A 24,208-nucleotide genomic window follows, 5' to 3' on the forward strand; every position below is an offset into this window, starting at 1 on the left:
CAAATCCAACAAATCCAACAGTAGTTCAAATTATCTTCACCTTTGGTCCACACTTTCCTTTGTCAATAATCTACCCCTTGAATAGTGACATCTAAGAAAGGTCAAGCCCATTAGAATCTGAAACCTTTCCTCCACCCACATCTGACTTATCCCCCATGAACACCCCTGGGACATCTTCCAATGACCATCTTGAATTCAAGCAAAGGTGCAAACCCAGAGAAGTGGTGGTGATGGGAAAGGCCCCTGCACTCACACTTGTGCACCAGTCTCTAAACCATAGTAGTTAATGTTCAGAACTAACAGCAACAACAACAGAGCCTTGGCTCTGGAGCTCAACACACCAAGATTTGCATTATGGCCTTACCAGCTTGCTAGCTGGGAAATATCTTTTCCCTGAAGTTTATTATTTTGGGGGGGCGGGCAGGGTGGTTTGCTAAAATGAGACTTTTTTGGGGAAATAAATAAGAGAATATTAGGTTTTTTCATGTTGGTGTTAGTGAAAACTGAGTCAAGTGGGTCAGAGAGGGAATGAGTTGGATGATCCCTAAGGTCCTCTTAAAATAGTTCAGTAGGGGCTTTTCTTTTTTTCTTTTTAACAGCATTTCATCTCTGTGCAAATTATATTCAGGCAGTTTTTAGTTCCCAAAACATAGAGTTCCTTTCCTGCCTGATGGTGTTGGATGTTTGGCATAAGAGCCTTAAAGGGAGCCAATTGTAAACCTTCTTTCTCCATCAATGATCCATTAGTTACTTATCCTACCTCTGCCTTTAGGCCACTTATCTGTAAAAGAAGTTTGCTTTTAATTTTGTTCTGTAGTTCAAAGCCAAGGCTATTTCCCTTAGTTACCTTGATCTCAAAGGAAGTAATTTCTTACTATCAAGATCTCTTATGATTCAGATTCAAACAAATCAGATTTAGACAGAATTGCCAGTAAATAGTGTTTCTGGAAGCTCTGGGACATTCCTTGCTCCTGCTCCATTTGTTTCTGGTCATGCTGTACTTTACACCAGAGATTCTGCCACATTTGCTTTAGTGAAGGTTAATTTTGCCACATATACACAATCAATGGCATTTTAAAGGAAACATTTCCCATTTACTCCTGTGATTAGGTTAAAAGGGTGACTGTAAGATTGGAGTTGGGCTTCCCAACTCCAGTGGCTCAGTGGTGAAGAATCTGCCTGCCATTGCAGCATACACTACAGAGGAGGACTCAATCCCTAGGTTGAGAATAGCCTCTGGTGTAGGAAATGACAACTCATTCCAGTGTTCTTGGCCTGGGAAATCCCATGGACAGAGGAGTCTGGCAGGCAACAGTCCATGGGGTCGCAGAGTCACACATGACTGAACACGCCTTCATGCCCAAGACTGGAGCAGCAGTAAAGATGCCTCCAAAGGAGAGACCAATGACCCAGTAGTTCTGAAAAGTGCAAGGACTCCCTTTCTAAGGAAGCGTAAGGTACTTGCAGCAACACATTAGTGACTAGGAACATTGAACTTTCCATGCTATACTAGGAATGGAAATGCTCTGAACATTTCCTTTTATGACAACATCAGTGGGCATACCAACAATTACCACTGATTGGTTGCTGCGGCAGCGATTGGTAATAAGCAAATTTGTTTGACACAAAAGATGAGTTCAAATGGGACTAAGAGATGATGAAGTTTAATGGAAAAAGGATGGATGTGCTAATAAGGAGCTTTCTTACAGTGATCAAGAATTTAGAGTGATTGAACCCCTTGCTGGCTTTTAGGCAGAGAAACAATATTATTATAATATATTTAAGGAATGTTGTTTCTGTGGTAGTGTGCTCTATAGATTGATAAAGGTAGAGATATCAGATAGGTTTTGGTGGTAGACCAAAATACAAAGTGATCATAATTTTTACTGTAATTATGTCTTTAAACATGAAATAATTATGTTAGAGATGTGTTTTAGGGAAAAAAAAAAACACCTACCAAAATATTCCTTGGAATGGATATTAAATGTGGAAAGTAGAAAAGGTAATATCAGCACTTTGTCACTTAAAAAATAATATAGAAAATATATTCTTTAGTGAGCATTTAATGGGTAAGACAAGGGCCATTTGACCAGTTATGGATAATAAAACTGGTATGAGCTAAAGGTAGAATCTGGCTCACTTAAAGGATTTGTTTGCACAGCACAGTTCAGTTCAGTTCAGTTGCTCAGTCGTGTCTGACTCTTTGCAACCCCATGGACTGCAGCACGCCAGGCCTCCCTGTCCATCACCAACTCCTGGAGCTTGCTCTGCCTCATATCCATCGAGTTGGTGATGCCATCCAACCATCTCATATCTGGCATCCCCTTTTCCTCCTGCCCTCAATCTCTCCCAGCATCAGGGTCTTTTCAAATGAGTCAGTTCTTTGCATCAGTGGCCAAAGTATTGGAGTTTCAGATTTCCTTGAAGCATCCATCAGTCCTTCCAATGAACACTCAGGAATGATTTCCTTTAGGATGGACTGGTTGGATCTCATTTCAGTCCAAGGGACTCTCAAGAGTCCTCTCCAACACCACAGTTCAAAAGCATCAGTTCTTTGGCACTTAGCTTTCACTATAGTCCAACTCTCACATACATACATGACTATTGGAAAAACCATAGCTTTGACTAGATGGAACTTTGTTGACAAAGTACTGTCTCTGCTTTTCAATATGCTGTCTAGGTTGGTCATAGCTTTTCTTCCAAAGAGCAAGCAACTTTTAATTTCATGGCTGCAGTCTCCATCTGCAGTGATTTTGGAGCCAAAGAAAGTAAAGTCTGTCACTGTTGCCATTGTTTTCCCATCTATCTGCCATCAAGTGATAGGACTGTATGCCAAGATCTTAGTTTTTTAAATGTAGAGTTTTAAGCCAGCTTTTTCACTCTCCTCTTTCACTTTCATCAAGAGGCTCTTTAGTTCTTTGCACATATCTGAGGTTATTGATATTTCTCCCAGCATTCTTGATTGCAGCTTGTGCTTCATCCAGCCCAACATTTCACATGATGTTCTGTGCATAGAAGTTAAATAATCAGGTTGACAATATGCAGTCATACTCCTTTCCCAATCTGGAACCAGTCTGGTGTTCCCTGTCAGAATCTAACGGTTGCTTCTTGACCTGCATACAGATATATCAGGAGGCAGGTAAGGTGGTCTGGTATTTCCATCTCTTCAAGAATTTTCTACAACTTGTTGTGATCCACACAGTCAAAGGCTTTGGCTTAGTCAAAAAAGCAGAAGTAGATGTTTTTCTGGGATTGTCTAGGTTTATCTATGATCCATGGATGTTGGGAATTTGATTTCTGCTTCCTCTGCCTTTTCTAAATCCATCTTGAACATCTGGAAATTCTTGGTTCACATACTGTTGAAGCCTTCCTTGAAGAATTTTGAGCATTATTTTGTTAGCATGTGAGATGAGTTGCAATTGTGTGGTAGTGTGAACATTCTTTGGCATTGCCTTTCTTTGGGATTGGAATGAAAACTGACCTTTTCCAGTCCTGTGGCCACTGCTGAGTTTTCCAAATTTGCTGGCATATTGAGTACACCACTTTCACAGCATCATCTTTTAAGATATGAGATAGCTCAACTGGAATTCTATTAGTAGAATTTTTGCTTCCTAAGGCCCACTTGACTTCGCATTCCAGGATGTCAGGCTCTAGGTGAGTGATTGCACCATCGTGATTATCTGGGTCATGAAGATCTTTTGTGTATAGTTCTTCTGTGTATTCTTGCCACCTCTTCTTAATATCTTCTGCTTCTGTTAAGTCCATTTCATTTCTGTCGTTTATCGAGCCCATCTTTGCATGAAATGTTCCCTTGGTATCTCTAATTTTCTTGAAGAAATCTATCATCTTTCCCATTCTATTATTTTCCTCTATTTCTTTGCACTGGTCACTGAGGAAGGCTTTCTTATCTCTGCTTGCTATTCTCTGAAACTCTGCATTCAAATGGGTATATCTAGTTCCTTGACCAGGGATTGAACTTGGGCCTTTTGCATTGGGAACAGAGTCTTAGCCACTGGACCACCAGGGAAGTTTTGCATAGCTCAGTATTTAGTTGTTTTCAATGACAGAACTCAATTCACTACTCTGTTGTCTTATGTGTAGTCACAAAATATAGCAGTTTACCTACCTGGACTGCATATACATTTGAATTTGTGACCTCTATATTACACCTTTTTTGAGATCCTCTTTCTCTAGTTTTATAGTGCTGTGCTTCTACATCATAGCAAAACTGCAAAAATTGCCATTGCCTTTCATCTTGTAGCAGCATGGTTACACAGCTCCCACACATAGATCCTGAAATTATGCAAACTTTTGGAAGTAGAAGAAAAAATAATGTTTCTCTATCAGTGTGTGGGCTACAGACAGAACATTAAGGTTCTCTTAAAATGCAAGCCATAAGGAAGATGCAGAAAGCGATGAATCTTTGCTCACGAGGTCTTAGTCAAGAGCAACCTTTAATCTACCCTAGTAAACAGAGGGACAGAAAGAAGGTAAAATCAGAGAAGAAGATTTGGCGTGGTTTTAGCGAGGAAGGAGTCACATAAATAACTATGGCTTGGAGGCCTCTCGGGCAAACTGAGTAAGAGGCCAGAGGATAAACCTAATGTCTAGGAGAGGGCCAGGACAAATCACAATTTTTCTCTCAGCTTGGCTTAAATTTTCAATTTTATGGTCCAGTCTTGTGCAGTTGAAGTGATGGACAGGAAAAGTGCTGATGGCTTATAAAATCAGGAAGGTTAAATGACACTTAGCTGGATTGAGGAAAGATACAGAGAGACCAACATGAACACGAGGTTGGCTCAGAATGTTTCAGGACAGTCAAGGGAGCCATAATAACATTTTCTCTTAGGACAAAATGTAGATATCATTTTAAAAAGGATTACTTTGTTAAAATACACCTTCACTAGAGGGAATCTTGCATGCTAATATATCCATCCTTGGGGCTTCCCTGGTGGCTCAGCAGTAAAGAATTCACCTGCAATGCAGGAGACCCAGGTTTGATTCCTGGGTCAGGAAGATCCCCTGGAGGAGAGCATGGCAACCCACTCCAATATTCCTGCATGGAGAATCCCATGGACAGAGAAGCCTGGCCGGCTACAGTCCATAGATTCACAAAGAGTTGGACACAACTGAAGTGACTTAGCATGCACACACAAATATATATCCTCATAGGAGAGCACTTAATTTTGTTTCCAAGAAAGCAAGTATAAAAGCTACTATTTGTTTGCTTGCTTGTTTTTTAGATAAAACCTAATGCAGGTTTAAGTAGACTTATAGCGTTCAGGTATACCCACTGTCCCCCTCTGTGCCACATTACCAGCTAGCCCATGGGATTTTAATTCCCGTTATTTTAACTGTTGTTTTTGTTCTCAAGAGAACAAGGTAAAACTGAATTTCATAACATTTTCTCCATCTGCCCTGAGGCTGCACAACTTCAGAAATCTGGGTTGGTACACTAAAACCTTGTGTTCCAAAGAGTATAATTATTTTGTACCAAGGCAGTAAGATGGGAGTATACAATGTAATCAAAATTCTTTCAAAGTACCTATTTAGATACTCAACTTTCTAATACTTTGAATGCTTAAGTGTTATAGCCTCAGTGTTGCCTCAGGATCAAGGAAATTTTATGGAGAGCTAAATTATAGCTTTCTTTCTAGGATGGCAAACACATGATTTAGTCAAGAAGAAAGGGGTACATTGGAGACCTTTCATTTGAAGATGATTTTAAATGATAGTATCTTAATTTGTGGATGTAGTCGTATATTCTTATTTTGAAATACCATCAACACATACTGAATATTTGCAATGCATCCAATACCATGATTAGTGCTTTTGCATGTATGGAGTAATTATTCTCTCTGTAGCCCTCTGGCTAGAGAGCATTAGCGTTGTTCTAACTTTCAAGATGAAAAACACTGATGCTTAAAGGAATTTGCCACAGTTAACAAGTGGCAAAGTGAGAATTTAAACTACAACTCTAACTTTTATTCTATGACATACAGATAAATCATTGTTCAAAATGCCTGTATTTCGGGAGAATATAGCAATTTCCTGTTGAACAATTTGAATGCACTGGATTTCCAACAACTTTGCTACTTTCTCTAGTTGTACATGCTCTGAATGTGTGTATGTGTTTGTAAATGTAGCTGATTTGGGGGATAAACTACTTTGTGAAACTAAATTCTCAGTTTGGGGAAACATTTGCTTAATTGTCATCTACCCCTGATTCACTGGTGGCTCAGACTGTAAAGAATCTGCCTACAATTCTGGTGACCCAAATTTGATCCTGTGTTGGGACAATCTCCTGGAGAAGGGAATGGCTACACACTCCAATATTCTTGTCTGGGAAATTCCATGGACAGAGGAACCTGGCAGACTACAGTCCATGGGGTCGCAAAAGAGTTGGACACAACTTAGCTACTAAGTAAGAATCCCTGATTTAAATGTGGCAGTTAAATAAATGAAATATTTTCTGAATTCAGGTAAGATCTTTCCTATTGTTTCCGAATGTAATATAAGTGATGTTGTTTCCCTTGTGCATCAACTGTTATAAAGTATTCTGACTAGTTTACTTAAATCAGCTTTTCCCAACTTTGAATGCTGTCAGATAAGTGTTTATAAAAGCCCTATTGCTATAATTTTCCTTCTTACTTAAAAAATTGAGTGGTTAAAAAAGTATTCTCATGTACGACTTCCTAGTTTCTTCCATTTATCCTGCCTGTTGAAAGGACTTTTGTCTTTGCTTGTTTAGTGCCTTCTCATTCATCCTCTTAGGGAAGGGGTTTTCAAATCAGATTTCAGGAGATTATCTAACAAGGGTGCTAAAAACTCCATCTTTCTTTTCACTAACCACGAAATAAAATTAAACATCTTCAATTATGAATTTAAGTGGCAACAAATGAAGGTAATGTTAGTGACATCGGAAGCTTTTCCACAATAGAAATACATTTACATATGTAAGTACATATTTATATATACACAGGTATTATATACATTTATATATATATTTAATTGTAGATATCTCAAAATGTCGTTTACACTGATCACTATTTTTAATTCTAGCAGCTGTTAATTTTATCATCAGATCCTGTTATTTAATGTATAGATAAAAGACATATATGTTGTTGTTTAAACACTAAAGCATGTCCAAAACTTTTGTAACCCCATGGACTGTAGCCCACCAGGCTCCTCTGTCCATGGGATTTCCCAGGCAGGAACACTGGAGTGGGCTGCCATTCCTTTTTCCAGGAGATCTTCCTGACCCAGAGATTGAACCCATATCTCCTGCCTTGGCAGGCAGATTCTTTTCACTGAGCCACCAGGGAAACCTGTATGCCAAGTCACTTCAGTTGTGTCCTACTTTGTGCGACCCTGTGGACTGTGGCCCACCAGGCTCCTCTATTCATGGGGTTCTCCAGGCAAGAATACTGGTGTGGGTTGCCATGCCCTCCTCCAGGGGATCTTCCCGACCCCACGGATCAACCTTGCATCTCTTGTGTCTCCTGCATGGGCAGGTGGGTTCTTTACCACTAGCGCCACCTGCGAAGCCCAAAAGACATATACTATGACACGATTATCTAATATCATGTTTTACTCACTACGTTTCAGTCTGTTTGGTTTTCTTTGTAGTCTAGTGTATTCTGTTTTAGGCATTTAGAAGCACTGTTCTGAGAGAGGTCCACAGGCTTCACTGCACTGCCCACCAGTTGATGGCACACATAGCATTATAAGCCCCTGCTGTAACGAGAGTCCAGTATTTCCTGGGGGACTTCAAGATTGCATAAAGGAGAAATGACGGATTGATAGAGGAGGGACAAAGAAAAGTGGGAAAAGGTAGAGGGAGAAAGAAAAGTAAGGAAGTGGGAGGGGGAACTAGGAAAGTAGGAGGGAAGAAAATGGCAAGTGTTGTGTGAGTTGGTGAAGAAACAGAAGGTGAAAGACTAGGGATAGGGAGAGACTATGGCGTTACGGCAGCCCGCTCCAGCACTCTTGCCTGGAGAATCCCATGGGCAGAGGAGCCTGGCGGGCTACAGTCCACGGGGTCACAAAGAGTCAGACACGAGTTAGCAGCTAGGCACAGCAAGCATGGAAGTTAAGATGGGAAGGAGAAAAGAAAGAGGATTTCTAAAAGTGTTGCTTTCATTACAAATAGCATCCTCGTTCATATTACAAAGTACCAGAAATACGATTGCTTTGTTTGCTGCTTTTTCTCTTTCGACTTCCCCTTGTCTTTCCCATTGCCCCTCCCTCCTTCCTTCCTTCCTCTTCTCTTTGACTCTATCCTGAACTGGGTTATGAGGGCACTGAGATTTATACCTTCAGTGGAGCACCAGTGAAATTCTTCAGGAAAACTTCAAATGAGTTAGCCTGGACTAAAATGCCCTGGAATTGTGTCAGCCTTTCAAATGTATACCCGTTCAGTTCCCAGCTTCAGTCCTGTATTTGAACCAAGTCATGCGTTTACTGTCCCTTGACCATTCCCAAGCATCTCTTACAAATATGCCTCTGCTATTTCTAGATTCTCTGCCTGAATTCTCTCCTTTCAACCCTTTCCCCATTTTTACCAATGACATAGGCCCAACTCTTCTACACCCACAAAACCTTCTGTAACAACTATCAGCAAACTGACTCTACTGCTAACTCACTTCAGTTGTGTCCAACTCTGTGTGACCCCATAAACGGCAGCCCACCAGGTTCCCCCGTCCCTGGGATTCCCCAGGCAAGAACACTGGAGTGGGTTGCCATTTCCTTCTCCAATGCATGAAAGTGAAAAGTGAAAGTGGAGTCATGTCCCACTCTTAGCAACCCCATGGACTGCAGCCTACCAGGCTCCTTCACCCATGGGATTTACCAGGCAAGAGTACTGGAGTGGGGTGCCATTGCCTTCTCCGAAACTGACTCTGGAAAATACAAAATGTAATAAATATTTTAGGTGTTGCATACTTAATCAAATCTCTGTTCAGTTCAGTTTAGTCGCTCAGTCATGTCCAACTCTTTGCGACCCCATGAATCATAGCACGCAGGCCTCCCTGTGCAACACCAACTCCCGGAGTTCACTAGGACACATGTCCACAGATGCCATCCAGCCATCTCATCCTCTGCCGTGCCCTTCTCTTCCTGCCCCCAATCCCTACCAGCATCAGAGTCTTTTCCAATGAGTCAACTCTTCGCATGAGGTGGCCAAAGTACTGGAGTTTCAGCTTTAGCATCATTCCTTCCAAAGAAATCCCAGGACTGATGTCCTTCAGAATGGACTGGTTGGATCTCCTTGCAGTTCAAGGGACTCTCAAGAGTCTTCTCCAACACCACAGTTCAAAAGCATCAATTCTTCGGCGCTCAGCCTTCTTCACAGTCCAACTCTCATATCCATACATGACCACTGGAAAAACCATAGCCTTGACTAGACGGACCTTAGGTGGCAAAGTAACGTCTCTGCTTTTGAATATACTATCTAGGTTGGTCATAACTTTTCTTCCAAGGAGTAAGCGTCTTTTCATTTCATGGCTGCAATCACCATCAGCAGTGATTTTGGAGCCCCCAAAAATAAAGTCTGACACTGTTTCTACTGTCTCCCCATCTATTTCCAGATGGGACCAGATGCCATGATCTTCGTTTTCTGAACTTTTTCACTCTCCTCTCTCACTTTCATCAAGAGTCTTTTTAGTTCCTCTTCACTTTCTGCCATAAGGGTGGTGTCATCTGCATATCAGAGGTTATTGATATTTCTCCCGGCAATCTTAATTCCAGCTTGTCCTTCTTCCAGCCCAGCGTTTCTCATGATGTACTCTGCATAGAAGTTAAATAAGCAGGGTGACAATATACAGCCTTGACGTACTCCTTTTCCTATTTGGAACCAGTCTGTTCCATGTCCAGTTCTAACTGTTGCTTCCTGACCTACATACAGATATCTCAAGAGGCAGGTTAGGTGGTCTGGTATTCCCATCTCTTGAAGAATTTTCCATAGTTTATTGTGATCCACACAGTCAAAGGCTTTGTCATAGTCAACAAAGCAGAAATAGATATTTTTCTGGAACTCTCTTGCTTTTTCCATGATCCAGCGGATGTTGGCAATTTGATCTCTGGTTCCTCTGCCTTTTCTAAAACGAGCTTGAAGATCAGGAAGTTCACGGTTCACATATTGGTGAAGCCTGGCTTGGAGAATTTTGAGCATTACTTTACTAGCATGTGAGATGAGTGCAATTGTGTGGTCGTTTGAGCATTTTGGCATTGCCTTTCTTTGGGATTGGAATGAAAACTGACCTTTTCCAGTCGTGTGGCCACTGCTGAGTTTTCCAAATTTGCTGGCATATTAAGTGCAGCACATTCACAGCATCATCTTTCAGGATTTGAACTATCTCAATTGGAATTCCATCACCTCCACTAGCTTTGTTCGTAGTGATGCTTTCTAAGGCCCACTTGACTTCACATTCCAGGATATCTGGCTCTAGATGAGTAATCACACCATCGTGATTATCTGGGTCGTGAAGATCTTTTTTGTACAGTTCTTCTGTGTATTCTTGCCATGGCTCAGTTCTGCTCATCTAACAAAAAAGAGACCATAAAAATATATAAATGGATGAATGTGGCTATATTCTAATAAAATTTTATTTACAAAACAGGTGGTTGGCCAGATTTGGCCCATGGGTGGTAGTTTTTTGACCCCTGCTCCAAATCACTGCAACTCTTCTTTTATCTGAATTCTACTAACAGCTATTTTTCATTACCACTTATTTAGTTCTATTTATAGCCTTACAGTGTTAGTTATATTTTCTACTATAAGTTTCTTCAGAGAGAAATCTGAAACTGTGAACCTTATTTTTGAAGAAATATATGAACAAATAATTGCAAGTCAGTGAAATAAAATGTGCTAGATCAACACATTTTGAATAAGTATTTCTAGTCCATTATGTCTGTAAATAATACAGCTTCAATCATGTATAATTGTCAATTTAGACTAACCAATCCCCATACTGTCAAGAAACATTCAGAACTTTTCAAAAACACTGATATTGTTGACTTGCATCACAGAGAAAAATTAATAATATTTTTTCCTACCGTGAAATTTTTTCCAACTTTTTGTATCTGATTCTAAAAACATTAAGTTTACATTATCTGTTTCACTGATAAGTTATAGTGAATTTTACTAAATGGTTTATTATTATATTTGTCATAAATGCTGTTACTTCTCAAAAAGATGGAATTTGGAATTAAAAAAAGCCTAGATAAAGCCTAGATTTGAGACCCAGCTCCATCCACTAGCTCTGTGACATCAGGTAAATCATTTAATATGTAGGATCTCTATTTTACTTTTTCATAATGACAGGATAACACATGTATTCACTGCCCTAAAATGAACAGTGAATGTGTAAGTCTTTTGTAATGGTTGAAATAATGTAACTCTCACTTACTGTTGTTAAAAATGCTACTTTTGTTTTAAGGATTTTTTCCTTCAATGTATTAAGAAAAAAAGAAAGAACTGCTTCTCGAATAGAGTTTAGGGCAGTGGTAGTCTATTGATTTGGTATTCTGGTAGCACTTTGGTCTGGGCTTTCCAGGTGGTGCTAGTGGTAAAGAACCTTCCATGCCAGTGCAGTAGACATAAGAGATGTTGGTTCGATCCCTGGGTAGGGAAGATCCCCTGGGGAAGGGCATGACTACCCACTCCAGTATTCTTGCCTGGAGAATCCCATGGACAGAGGAGGCTGGAGGGCTTTGGTTCGTAGGGTTACAAAGAGTTGGACATGACTTAAGCAACTGAGCATGCATGTCGGGCACAGCACTTGGTCCATAGCCCAAGTAAAAGGAACTTGTTGGAGGTAAATGAAAAAAATCAAGGTCAAATCAGGAACTCTATCCCTCAAGGTTTAAATTGATTCAAGAAAGTGTGAGAAATTCAACCCATTGACTATGAAAGTACCTAAGTGGGTCTAGATTAAATGGAGTAGATGGGAAACAACACTAGAAATGCAGAAAAGACATATCCTAGTGTTTGGTAGATAACTTGACTTGATTCTGGAGAATCATTTTGAGAGCAATCAGAAAAATTGAAAACAGGGCTCAACTCTGCCAGGAATAAAGGATGGGGATGAGCCACAGCTGGAAAAAAACTTAAATACTGGAACTAGGCTTTTCCAGGACATCACATTTTCTGAGGAAGAGGACAAGCTTGGATGGGCAGGACCTGCTGAGGAGCCTATCAGTTGGCAGGGGTAGAACATGTCTACACGTTGACAGAGTTGGTGTAATACAGTGGAAAGAGCAGAGTTCTGGAGCTAGGCAATTTGAATCTCAGATTTGTTCCTTTGCTGACTCTGTGAGGTCAGTTTTCCAAAAATCTCATGCTCTTCATCTTGTAGATATTGTGAAGAAAGTAGGTAATGCAGGGCCTGGCATGTAGAATGCATTAAATAAATGTTAGTTCTTTTTAAGACAGTCTGAGTCTGTGTTTAAGACAGTAAAATTTGTTTCCAATTAACTTTCTGTTTTCATGAAGTTTTCTCAGAATTTGCAGGACTGATATACAATGTTTGAGCAGGTTTTAGGTGACCCATTAAATATTAAGGGTAGCTTGAAGAAATACAGTGGGATAAAGAACATCTAGATTTTAAAGAATTTTTTTTTTTTTTTTAGTTTCTGTTCTTAACTGTAGTTTGAGAAAGACTGATTTCCTGGTTTTAGATAAGTATGTGCATGTGTGCCTAGACACTCAGTCTGAGGAACCCCATGGACTGTAGCCTGCCAGGCTTCTCTGTCCATGGAATTCTCCTGCTAAGTGTACTGGAGTGGGTTGCCATTTCTTCCTTCGAGGATCTTCCCCACCCAGGGACTGAACTCTTGCATTCTTTACCACTGCCACCTGGGAAGCCCCGTAGATAAGGAAACCTATTTAAAAATGTGTTAATTTATGTATATCGACTGCAATCACTTCCTGGATTCAATGTAAATTGAAAATTTGAAAGACTAGTTTGAGTGTCCTTGTTATACAACAATTTTACATCTGTTAACTTAGAATTACATACATAGATTTCCATTTTTCATTTCTGTCTCCTAGACACTAATTATAAACAGACTTATTAGGAATGACTTCTATATTCATTTCCTACAGTTTTGAAGTTTATTTCCTGCTTTGTGGCATTCTGTTACAGTCTATGAACTTAATTATTAAGTTAAAATTATTAGATTATTTTCTTAAAAGCATCTCTGTGTTTTTTAAAACTTTTTTTTTATTTAATATTTTAGCACTTTGAAGTAAATATATTGTTCAATGTATAACAAGTTATGTAAGTGGAAATGTTATAAAGTATTTTAATAGAATATATTATTACCGTGTATTAATTAGACCTTGGGTTGTTTTAGTTGAAGACAGTAACTTTTGCTGCTTTCAACAGAGTGGGAGTTCAGTTCAGTTCAGATCATTCACTCAGTCGTGTCTGACTCTTTGCGACCCCATGAACTGCAGCATGCCAGGCCTCCCTGTCCATCACCAACTCCCGGAGTTCACTCAGACTCACGTCCATCGAGTCAGTGATGCCATCCAGCCATCTCATCCTCTGTCGTCCCCTTCTCCTCCTGCCCCCAATCCCTCCCAGCATCAGAGTCTTTTCCAATGAGTCAGCTCTTCGCATGAGGTGGCCAAAGTACTGGAGTTTCAGCTTTAGCATCATTCCTTCCAAAGAAATCCCAGGGCCGATCTCCTTCAGAATGGACTGGTTGGATCTCCTTGCAGTCCAAGGGACTCTCAAGAGTCTTCTCCAACACCACAGTTCAAAAGCATCAATTCTTCGGCACTCAGCTTTCTTCACAGTCCAACTCTCACATCCATACAAGACCACTGGAAAAACCATAGCCTTGACTAGACGGACCTTTGTTGGCAAAGTAATGTTTCTGCTTTTCAATATACTATCTAGGTTGGTCATAACTTTTCTTCCAAGGAGTAAGCCTCTCCACAGGTACTTCTAATTGATGGAACTTTAGGCACATGTCTGCACCCCAAAGGAAAATAAAAAGTATTTTTTCTTAAAATTTTAACCCAAGAGTGTAAGATTCAAAATATAGGAACCTATCAAATGTGGAGAGATATTCAGAGTTTTACAAGAGCCCTGAATGACATTAGACCAAGCACTCTGCTCGGTCTTCTCAATAGCAGGGGAGAAAACTGTCATAAAAGTTTATTTGAAAGCAGAGAAAAAAACTCTTATTCATATAGTTTTCTTTCCATTTTTAGGACTCATGTAAATATACTTTATGTAAACATTTCCAAAATTGAATTTCTCCTTCTTGCCTGCTCCCCATCCATCCACTGCTGCTCATCATTCTTTCTTAGCTCAGTAAATGGCATCGTTATTCACTGAGAGTCAGCCTTGCTTTCTTTCTTTTTCATCACTCTTCCCTCCAATCACAAAGTCTTACCAATTCAGATTTTGAAACAGGTATCAACTATATCCACGTTGGTCTGTCTAAACTGTTGCAACATTAGGCCCAGTTAGCGTTATCTCTTTCTATCTCTTTCGCAGACTATTTGCAGGAGTGTCTTAAGTTCTTTCTCCTCTTCCCCTTGTTTTATTTATTAAGATCATCCCCTTGCCAAAGGAAGTGAGTGTCTTGGCAATATGCTTACATGGTACCCATATTTTTCCATACATAACTTTTCCAATTACACTTTTGTACATTTATAGTTTAATAATTATTTTCATAAGTTATAAACTATGTCTTTTCCACTGAACTGCAAGCTTCCAGAAAGCAGCGACTGTGATTTTCATAAATATAGTTTTTAAAGTGTAAGAATGAAGCTAACATTACATACTAACTTTGGAAGATTAAATTTTGCAAAGGTTTTTCTCCACAGCTTTAAAGGTCCTGAAGAACCTGTGTTGCTGCTGTTCAGTCATTAAGTCGTATTCGACTCTTTTGCAACCCCGTGGACTGCAGCCTGCTAGGCTCCTCTGCAGAATTTCCCAGGCAAGAATACTGAAATGGGTTGCCATTTTCTTCTCCAGGGGGTCTTCCCCACCCAGGAATCAAACCCCACTCTCCTGGCAGGTGGAGTCTTTACTCCTGATCCACCAGGGAAGCTCTTAAAGAGAATCTACTCAATCCTTAATGCTTTACTCAATGCTCAAAGCTTAAGTAAGCTCAATGCTTAATCTTTTGAAGAAAGGACACCATTTTTAATATCAATATCAAGAAAGAGACCAGGAAGAAAACTTATTCATCCTAGATAGACCAGCACATGGCTTTTGTTCATGAATGGGCCTCCATGACTACCCAAACCAGAGTTACCTACAATGGAAATTTTATTCTTTTTTATGTATTTCTCCACTGTGCCACTAATATGTGGGTTTTGTAAAAGAGGTGCTCAATTTCTGTTTATCAGTGACATTTGTACATGATTCTTCCTTTTCCAGTCCCAAGCAAATGCCTTATGCAGTGGCTATGAATTGCTGTACTGCACCAACTCTCCCCAGCACAACTAATGTAAGGAAACAAAGAAAAGTTGTGCTTGTCCTCGTCAGTGCACTCATGCAAACTAAGTTCTCCCCTTTCTTGCTTGTGCCTTCACTCTCCCTATACCCACCATTTTGTATTTATGAGGAATGAAAGCATGACCCAGCTTATTTCTTTGGAATTTGTTATTCTGACTGCTAGGCACCTGCTTCCTGCAGCTCCTTTTGTGTAGAGAGCAGTAAGCCTTCCTTCCATTCGCTTTAAGATGCTTGAAGAATTATGTCAGTAGGATGTAATTAAAAAAGACAAGAGCAGCAGGGAAAATGCCAGGCAATTTACTAAGAGACGCAGGGTAAAAACAAGGTTGAGACAAACAAGTTTATATCAGAAGGAATTCTGATTACCACCATGGCTATTATTGGTATTTAACATTTATTGAGCACTAACACAAAATTACACACTGTGCAGAACACAGAATTAGACCCCTTTCTAGCCAGGTAGCAATAATTAAAGAGCTGTGAGATTCTTCTTTTTTTTTTATTTTATTTATTTTTTAATAATTTTATTTTTTGGCTTCACTGCATGGCATGTGAGATCTTAGTTCCCCGACCAGGGATTGAACCCACCGCCCCCTACACTGGAAGCATGTTGTCTTTAACCACTGGGCCACCAAGGAAGTCCCAGTGCTGTGACATTCTTCTAAAACTGCTGGTCTTAGGGCATACTCTCCTGCGAGGAGGATTGGAAGCTTATGATCCTATGCACATCTTGGAACTTTTATAGGGGAAATAAATGAGGTAATCAACTAAAAATGACAATTGTTTACAGTGAGAACTCCAGAAGAATTTGTTATACAGAAGGGGAAAGCAAGCTTAATCATTCACAACATCATTGGGTACCCAAGAGAAGCTCCTGGCTTCCTGGAGAATGTGGCTTTTCCATGTATGAAACTGAATTCTTTAGGTTGTGTTTTATTCTCACCAAGTCCCTGCAGAAAATACTATTTTAGTTTTTCTTGAGAAAATGTTGTTCAAAGAACTTGAATAATATTATCAAATGCAAATATTTAACCCTAGGCAAGCCAGATAATAGCCCAAGTCCTTTGACTTGGCAGAAGATTATTATTTTTAATCTCTGTAGATCTTATACCTGAAAGAGTACCTGGTAAATAATAGGTGCTGATAAGATGAGTTAAGGAGTAGTGAGCAAAAGCAATGAAAACATATTTAAATAACCAAACTGTCAAAACAACTGGGTTCTAAATTTTCCATACAAAAAGCTCTTTAGAAGAAAAAAAGCCTTTAGTCAACCATACCAAACTGTGGTGGAGCCATAAATCGTAACCGATACAGGCCGTGGCAGTGATGTGACACGTTAGAGCCAAGAAATTGTCTTTTTTTGGCAAATAGCAAACTGTTATACTTGCTATTAGCCCAACCTCTGTTAAAGTCTAGTTAATCTCTATTTATTTGTTAATTTTCAGGTCTGAGCTGATTCTTATAAGTGCGTTTTAGATAAAACTTACTCTCTTTTAAGTCCTAAAACTATTTTGGATGGATATCTTTCCGAAATATGTATACATCACTGTTCTTTCCGAAGCAGAACAGATTCTATTCAGTTTTAATCTGCACATTCTTGGAGTAATGTTGGAAAATTGGAGCAGATTTAGAAAATAACTTTCCGCAAACTTCACAGCCCGGGACACAGATCCTGAACTTGTTGCTTTCCCAGCTTGCAACTCTGAGACATTCAAGAATTCCAAATTCCAATCTGGTGTTCCAGGTGGTTTTAAAGGATATTAATTTAGGTAGGAAGATAAAATAGACTTTATTTAATTGATGGTTTTCTTAAAAAACCTGATTTATATGTTTTAAATAATTTGGACTCGACTCTGTTCATATTCCTGTCTCATGGTCAGCCAAAGATAGGCTAGACCTGTACCAAATTTGTACACGTGAGCCATCCTCAAAGAAAACAGAGAAAACGGAGCATGAGTGTTCATCTGTGTCACTATAAGTAAACTCCTTTCCCACGACACCTTTTAATGAATCAAAAGTGACTGAGAGAAACCTGGGCTTTAATCCAGCACAAGCCATCTTTACTCTGGGCATATCTGAATCTAAATGGAACTCTTGAATGCTATCATTTCTCTAATTCTATAGAGTTTGTTCTGTTGGCTATGACCGCATGACCTTTGGACAGCAAACATTAAGAAAGGCAAGCCTTGGAAAAAACAATTTATCAGGGTGAAATCCATGCTACCGTAAATCATGAAGATTTCCCTGAGAGTATTTGCCAGTTTTTTTTTTTTTTTTTTTTGAGGATAAACTGGGATAATCAGTGCTTGCTATTCACATAACAACAGGATAAAGTGACTGTTTTTTCTCTCCTATGTATAAAAAATGAACAGAAAGCTCTGATTATACCAGATAATTATGTAGATGGATCTGAATGCCTGTAGTGGCATTAATGACACGATTTAACCTGAACTTCACCACCTCCATTTTCTTCCTGCACTCACTGGAGCACTCACTAGTAGTCAAATGTAAATGTCAGCAAATTGCTTCTTCTTGATGTCTTGGCTAACTGATATCTGCTTTTAAACTGTCCTCAAGACTCAAATGCAAGCCACACAATCTACAATTTCAAGCAGAATCCCCTCCCAAGAAGGAGGCCTGACTTCTTAGTTTTTTCCCCTGAAGCTGGGTCATCACCTGAGCTTCCACTTTTGCAGTTTGAAAACTTGCAAAACCAAGTCCTGTTCCCGTGTTACTTCCTTTTACTTACAAAAAACACTTTCTTCATTATTTGCCAGTGATGTAATGTGAAGAAATAGAAAATATACTGCTTTGAATACAGTTTGGTGGAGATCAAACATTTTCTAATGAACTGCAAACACTTTGAAGGGGTATTGGAAGAACAATTTTCACAGCAAATGGAAATGTGTGAAAATTGTTTTTACTGCATTAGTGTCCACTGCTCCAGTATTTTGAATACTTGCCAACTGTGTGAATAATTAGTGTGGTTTAACAACTAGATATGTCCATTCAGTTGTGTGTGTGAGAAATAAATTTATCCTGCAAGGCTTATTTCATCTAATATTCTTACATATACTAAACATAGTCCAACCAACTGAAATGTTGCTATGTCATCCTAGATTCATAGGATCTTACATTATGCTTAGCTTTCCAATCCATAACTAATTAGTAGCTGTGACAGCTTACACAAAAGCCTGCTTTAAAGCAGAGAAGTCTAGGTGGTAAACCTGAAATAAAAGTCAGTTTAATAAAGAAACTGCGTTTGATAACATTAGGACATGCATGGGGATCTTGTTGTTCTTGCTTTGGCAAATGCGGAGGTAATGTTGATTCAGACTCACAGCTATAAATTACTGCAAAATAATTTAAAAGTCCCAAAGGTTGCTGCTGACTCTCCCATTGTTGGGAGAATTCACTTACGAACTCTTTAGTCTTCCTTCAGTTTAACTAGATTGAGCACCCCTTCAGGGAAACTAGAAGACATACTCACCCTTAGTCAATTCTTGAAAAAGTCAGTTGAACATAGTAATAATAATAATAAAACCCTGAGTGATTTCATGGCACTGGGGAGCATGTCCTGATCATGTGCACCATCAGTTGGGTTTCCACTCAGCCACGAGCTTCGAGATGAGGGATACTGTTTCAGTGTCAGCCATTTAGCTTTAATCAAGACGTTTCAGTGTCAGCCATTTAACTTTAATCAAGACACTTCAGAAAGCAAAAATGATCTCACATTATTTACAACTCTATGGTTGTAAATAAATTTTAAGAAAATATTAAGTGAATGTGGTATAAGGATGGAACTTGAAAAGGATGATTGTCGGTCATCAGAAGCAACATGCTCTGAGTTAGAGACTGATGTGAGATTCAAAGATCAGTGTTCTGTATTAGATATAATAGTGTTGTGTGTTGGCATTGGGCAGAATTCTGCTTTGATTCTGGCTTTGCTCACTGCTAGTTGGCTAACTTTTGGCTGTTATTTAACATCTCTGCACCTTGGTGTCCTCAGTATGCGCAATAAAATTTAATAATACTAAGATGGAAACACCAGACCACCTGACCTGCCTCTTGAGAAACCTGTATGCAGGTCAGGAAGCAACAGTTAGAACTGGACATGGAACAACAAACTGGTTCCAAATAGGAAAAGGAGTACGTCAAGATGGTATATTGTCACCCTGCTTATCTAACTTACATGCAGAGTACATCATGAGAAATGCTGGGCTGGAGGAAGCACAAGCTGGAATCAAGATTGTCAGGAGAAATATCAATAACCTCAGATATGCAAATGATACCACCCTTATGGCAGAAAGTGAAGAAGAACTGAAGAGCCTCTTGATGAAAATGAAAGAGGAGAGTGAAAAAGTTGGCTTTAAGCTCAATATTCAGAAGACTAAAATCATGGCATCCAGTCCCATCACTTCATGGCAAATAGATGGGGAAACAGTGGAAACAGTGGCTGACTTTATTTTTCTGAGCTCCCAAATCACTGCAGATGGTGATTGCAGCCATGAAATTGCAAGATGCTTACTCCTTGGAAGGAAAGTTATGACCAACCTAGACAGCATATTAAAAAGCAGAGACATTACTTTGTCAACAAAGGTCCATCTTGTCAATGCTATGGTTTTTCCAGTGGTCATGTATGGATGTGAGAGTTGGACTGTGAAGAAAGCTGAGAACTGAAGAATTGATGGTTTTGAACTGTGGTGTTGGAGAAGACTCTTGAGAGTCCCTTGGACTGCCAGGAGATCCAACCAGTCCATCCTAAAGGAGATCAGTCTTGGGTGTTCATTGGAGGGACTGATGTTGAAGCTGAAACTCCAGTACTTAGGCTACCTCATGCGAAGAGCTGACTCATTTGAAAAGACTCTGATGCTGGGAAAGATTGAGGGCAGGAGGAGAAGGGGACGACAGAGGATGAGATGGCTGGATGGCATCACCGACTCGATGGACATGGGTTTGGGTGGACTCTGGGAGTTGGTGATGGACAGGGAGGCCTGACATGCTGCGGTTCATGGGGTCACAAAGAGTCAGACACGTCTGAGCGACTGAACTGAACTGACCGAACCAGGGAGATTCATTGTTAGTATTAAAGGGAATAAGGTTCAGTACCTAGAATAGACTAGATTCTCAGCAAGCCAAAATTATATTTTCCCATTAATATTAACATAAAGTTAAGAAAATAAGTCCTTGCCAAATTTGAACAAATTCTCCCAAAGGGGCTTCCTAGGTGATGCTAGTGGTAAAGAATCCACCTGCCAATGCAGGAGACACAAAGGACATGAGTTTGATCCCTGGTTCAAGACGATCCCCTGGAGTAGGAAACTGCAACCCATCACAGTTTTCTTGTTTGGAAAATTCAATGGACTGAGGAGCCTGGTGGGCTACAGTCCATGGGGGTCACAAAGAGGCAAACACGACATTGTGACTGAGCACACATTCTCTCTAAATGCAAAGATGGCTGTTTCAATGGACACAATGTAAGGAATATCTTTTATATCTCTGGTGGGAACATCATACCTCAAAGTTTAGACCATTACAGGTAGGCTTATGGGAGAGCAATCCATTCGGGAAATTTAGTTTAGTCAAAAAGTCATTTCTATGAACAAATTCAATCTTTTATGTTTTTAATCATCTCTATATGATTAAACATCTCATGATGATGTTCTCAGGAACATGTTGAGTATTTATTATGTTAATGGATATGTTTTGCTTATTCTGGGAATCTGAGTCAGTTTCAGTAAACAGTGAAATTTTAGAAATCATGAAAATACTAAAATATAGATAGACTGGAGCTCCAGTGTGTAACCTTTAATAACAATCTAGGCAACTGCCTGCAAACCAAGCTTGAAATCCTGTTGGAGATCAGGGGACATGAACTCCGACTGTCATTTCCCTTGTAACTCAGCTGAAAGCATTATTTCTGGTTCTCACAAGCATAAGTACACCACATGACTTTTGCTGGAAGTGTATTTCATAGTATCTTTCATGTTCATCTTTTTTCCTCCAGTGTTTATTTATCTCCCATGTCTTTCCCCTTCAGAATTTTCCCTATTCTTGAATAGCCTATACTTTTCCTTCCTTTTAATTCATCAACTTTCTCCTCCATTATCGTCTATGAAAGATCGTGTCATCATGTTGTCAGCAAATCCTTAAAGTTGGGGTTTGAGATTTATGATTCCATCATAATACTCTGTTTTATCCAGCAATAGTCCATTACACTGAAATCTAGAAGGAAAACTGTTAGCCAATATTCATATCCTAATCCTTCACAGGGAGAAGGCAATGGCAATCCACTCCAGTACTCTTGCCTGGAGAATCCCATGGATGGAGGAGCCTAGTGGGCTGCAGTCCATGGGGTCGCGGAGTCGGTTACGACTGAAGTGACTTAGCAGCAGCAGCAGCAGCAGCAGCAACCCTTCACAGTATTATTCACCTTTGGTATCTCAGTGTGTCATAGATACACAGTGAGGATTGGATGACACAACCAAAACTTTCTTGCCAGTCCTCTCTCAAGAAATTGATAAAAAAAAAAAGAGGACATAAAAAATGAAAGCATTACTTTAGTGAGACAAAATATCTACTTGATATTTATTTTCATGCAACATGTTCATAAATATATTTCTAGAAAAGACAAAACTTTAGGGCATTATAGCTCCTCTAGACTCTTTTCTGATGAATACTCATCTCTTTAATTTAGGTTGATTGTTAGAATTATTAGCACAAGAAGTAGAGACTTCCCTGTGATTGCACAGAACAAGTCAGAAGATGTTAGGAATTAAGGACTCTTGATGTTTTGTTTCTTGCCCTAATTAGTAAGCACATATCCTCTCTATTAGCTGTACAAAAGGCATATCTGGTGTCAGTAAGTAAACCGTATGTTTATCAGGCAGGAAGTGTGCAGCACAGTTTCTTTCCTTCTACTGTCAGGAGCACAGTGCTTAAGAGTACAGTTTTGGAACAGAAAAGATTCAGAATGCCATGAGGCTGTTGCAGCTACACCAGGCTTGGAGCACTGGAGGTTGAAGAGAGGAAACCGCTGTGGTGAAAAGAGCCTCCTAAACAGTACAGGCTGATATTTCATCCCCCTGCCTATTGGCACATCCTGTGGAAATAAGGATCAAGCTGAACATGCAAATAACTTCAAAATGTGTATAGTATTATGATTGACTGTATAGTGCTGTCACCTATTTCCCACTCAACTCATCTTTTTTAGTGAAAATAAAATACTATGTGGCAGTGAGGCTGCTTGAGAAGCCAATGATTACAGGGTACATTAACAATAATACCCCAGTTAGAGGCTGGTGGTTTGTTAGCACAGGGAACACCCTCAGCTTTGCTTTGAGCTATTAATTAACCAACCGGTCATTAACTGCTGCTAACAATTGATTTAGAAGGAATTATTGCTTAAATAGCAGGAGGTATTTAAGAGGAAAATAAATTAAAGCAAAAAACTGCTGGATCCTGAGGAAAAAAATAGGAGTTCTTGAAATATAGAGAATAGCTGCAAGGACTCTGTAATTATCAAGTGATAAACAATCATTGGGAAGCACATTTCTTTATTTTATTTTTTTTCCAGAAATAGTGACAGTGTCTTATAATCAAGGACACCACTGTCTTTACTAATTGAATGATCTAAAAAGGAATGATATTGTCAGAAGCATAACTGAAGTAGTGAATTGTTATTTTAGTGAGTTACCAAAACATTTACACAGATCAGAACTATACTGTCTTGGCAATGTATTGTGGACATTGAGTTTACAAACAAAATTTAAAAATAAACAAAATGACAATGTATCTATTGCCCATGAGCTGAGTCACAGGATGAGCTTACTGCATGACTCCAGGAGCAGCATTTTCTCCTATGTCTGTCCTTGGGTTAGTTTATTTTAAAGGCAATGGCCTCTCCTGATGATTCTCCTCTTATTACCTTAAGAATCAAGTTTACGGAGGTTATTGGTTTTGGTGTAAAGAAGCAATAAGAAAAGAGGCTTCCAAGGTAGTACTAGTGGTAAAGAACCCATCTGTCAATGTGGCAGACATAAGAGATGGCAGGTTCGATCTGTGGATTGGGAAGATTCCCTGGAGGAGGGCATGGCAATCCACTCCAGCATTCTTTTTAAAAAAAATTAATTTATTTTAATCAGAAGCCAATTACTTTACAATATTGTGGTGGTTTTTACCATGCTTTGACATGAATCAGCCACAGGTGTACATGTGTCCCCCCATCCCAAACCCCCCAACCTACCTCACTTCCCATCCCATCCCTCTGGGTTGTCCCAATGCACCAGCTTTGAGTGACCTGTTTCATGCATTGAACTTAGACTGGTGATCTATTTTACATGTAGTAATATGCATGTTTCAGTGCTGTTCTCTCAAATCATCCCACCCTTGCCTTCTCCCACAGAGTCCAAAAGTCTGTTTTTATATCTGTGTCTCTATTGCTGTCTTGCATATAGAGTCATCATTACCATCTTTCTAAATTCCATATATATGCATTAATACACTGTATTGGTTTTTTCCTTTCTGACTTACTTCCCTCTATATAATAGGGTCCGGTTTCATCCACCTAATTACAACTGACTCAAATGTGTTCTTTTTAATAGCTGTGTAATATTCTATTGTGTGTATATACCACAACTTTCTTATCCATTCATCTGCCAATGGACATCTAGGTTGCTTCCATGTCCTAGCTATTGTAAACAGTGCTGCGATGAACATTGGGGTAC

This window comes from Budorcas taxicolor, chromosome 6, assembly GCF_023091745.1.
Source record: "Budorcas taxicolor isolate Tak-1 chromosome 6, Takin1.1, whole genome shotgun sequence".
Taxonomy (NCBI): Eukaryota; Metazoa; Chordata; class Mammalia; order Artiodactyla; family Bovidae; genus Budorcas; species Budorcas taxicolor.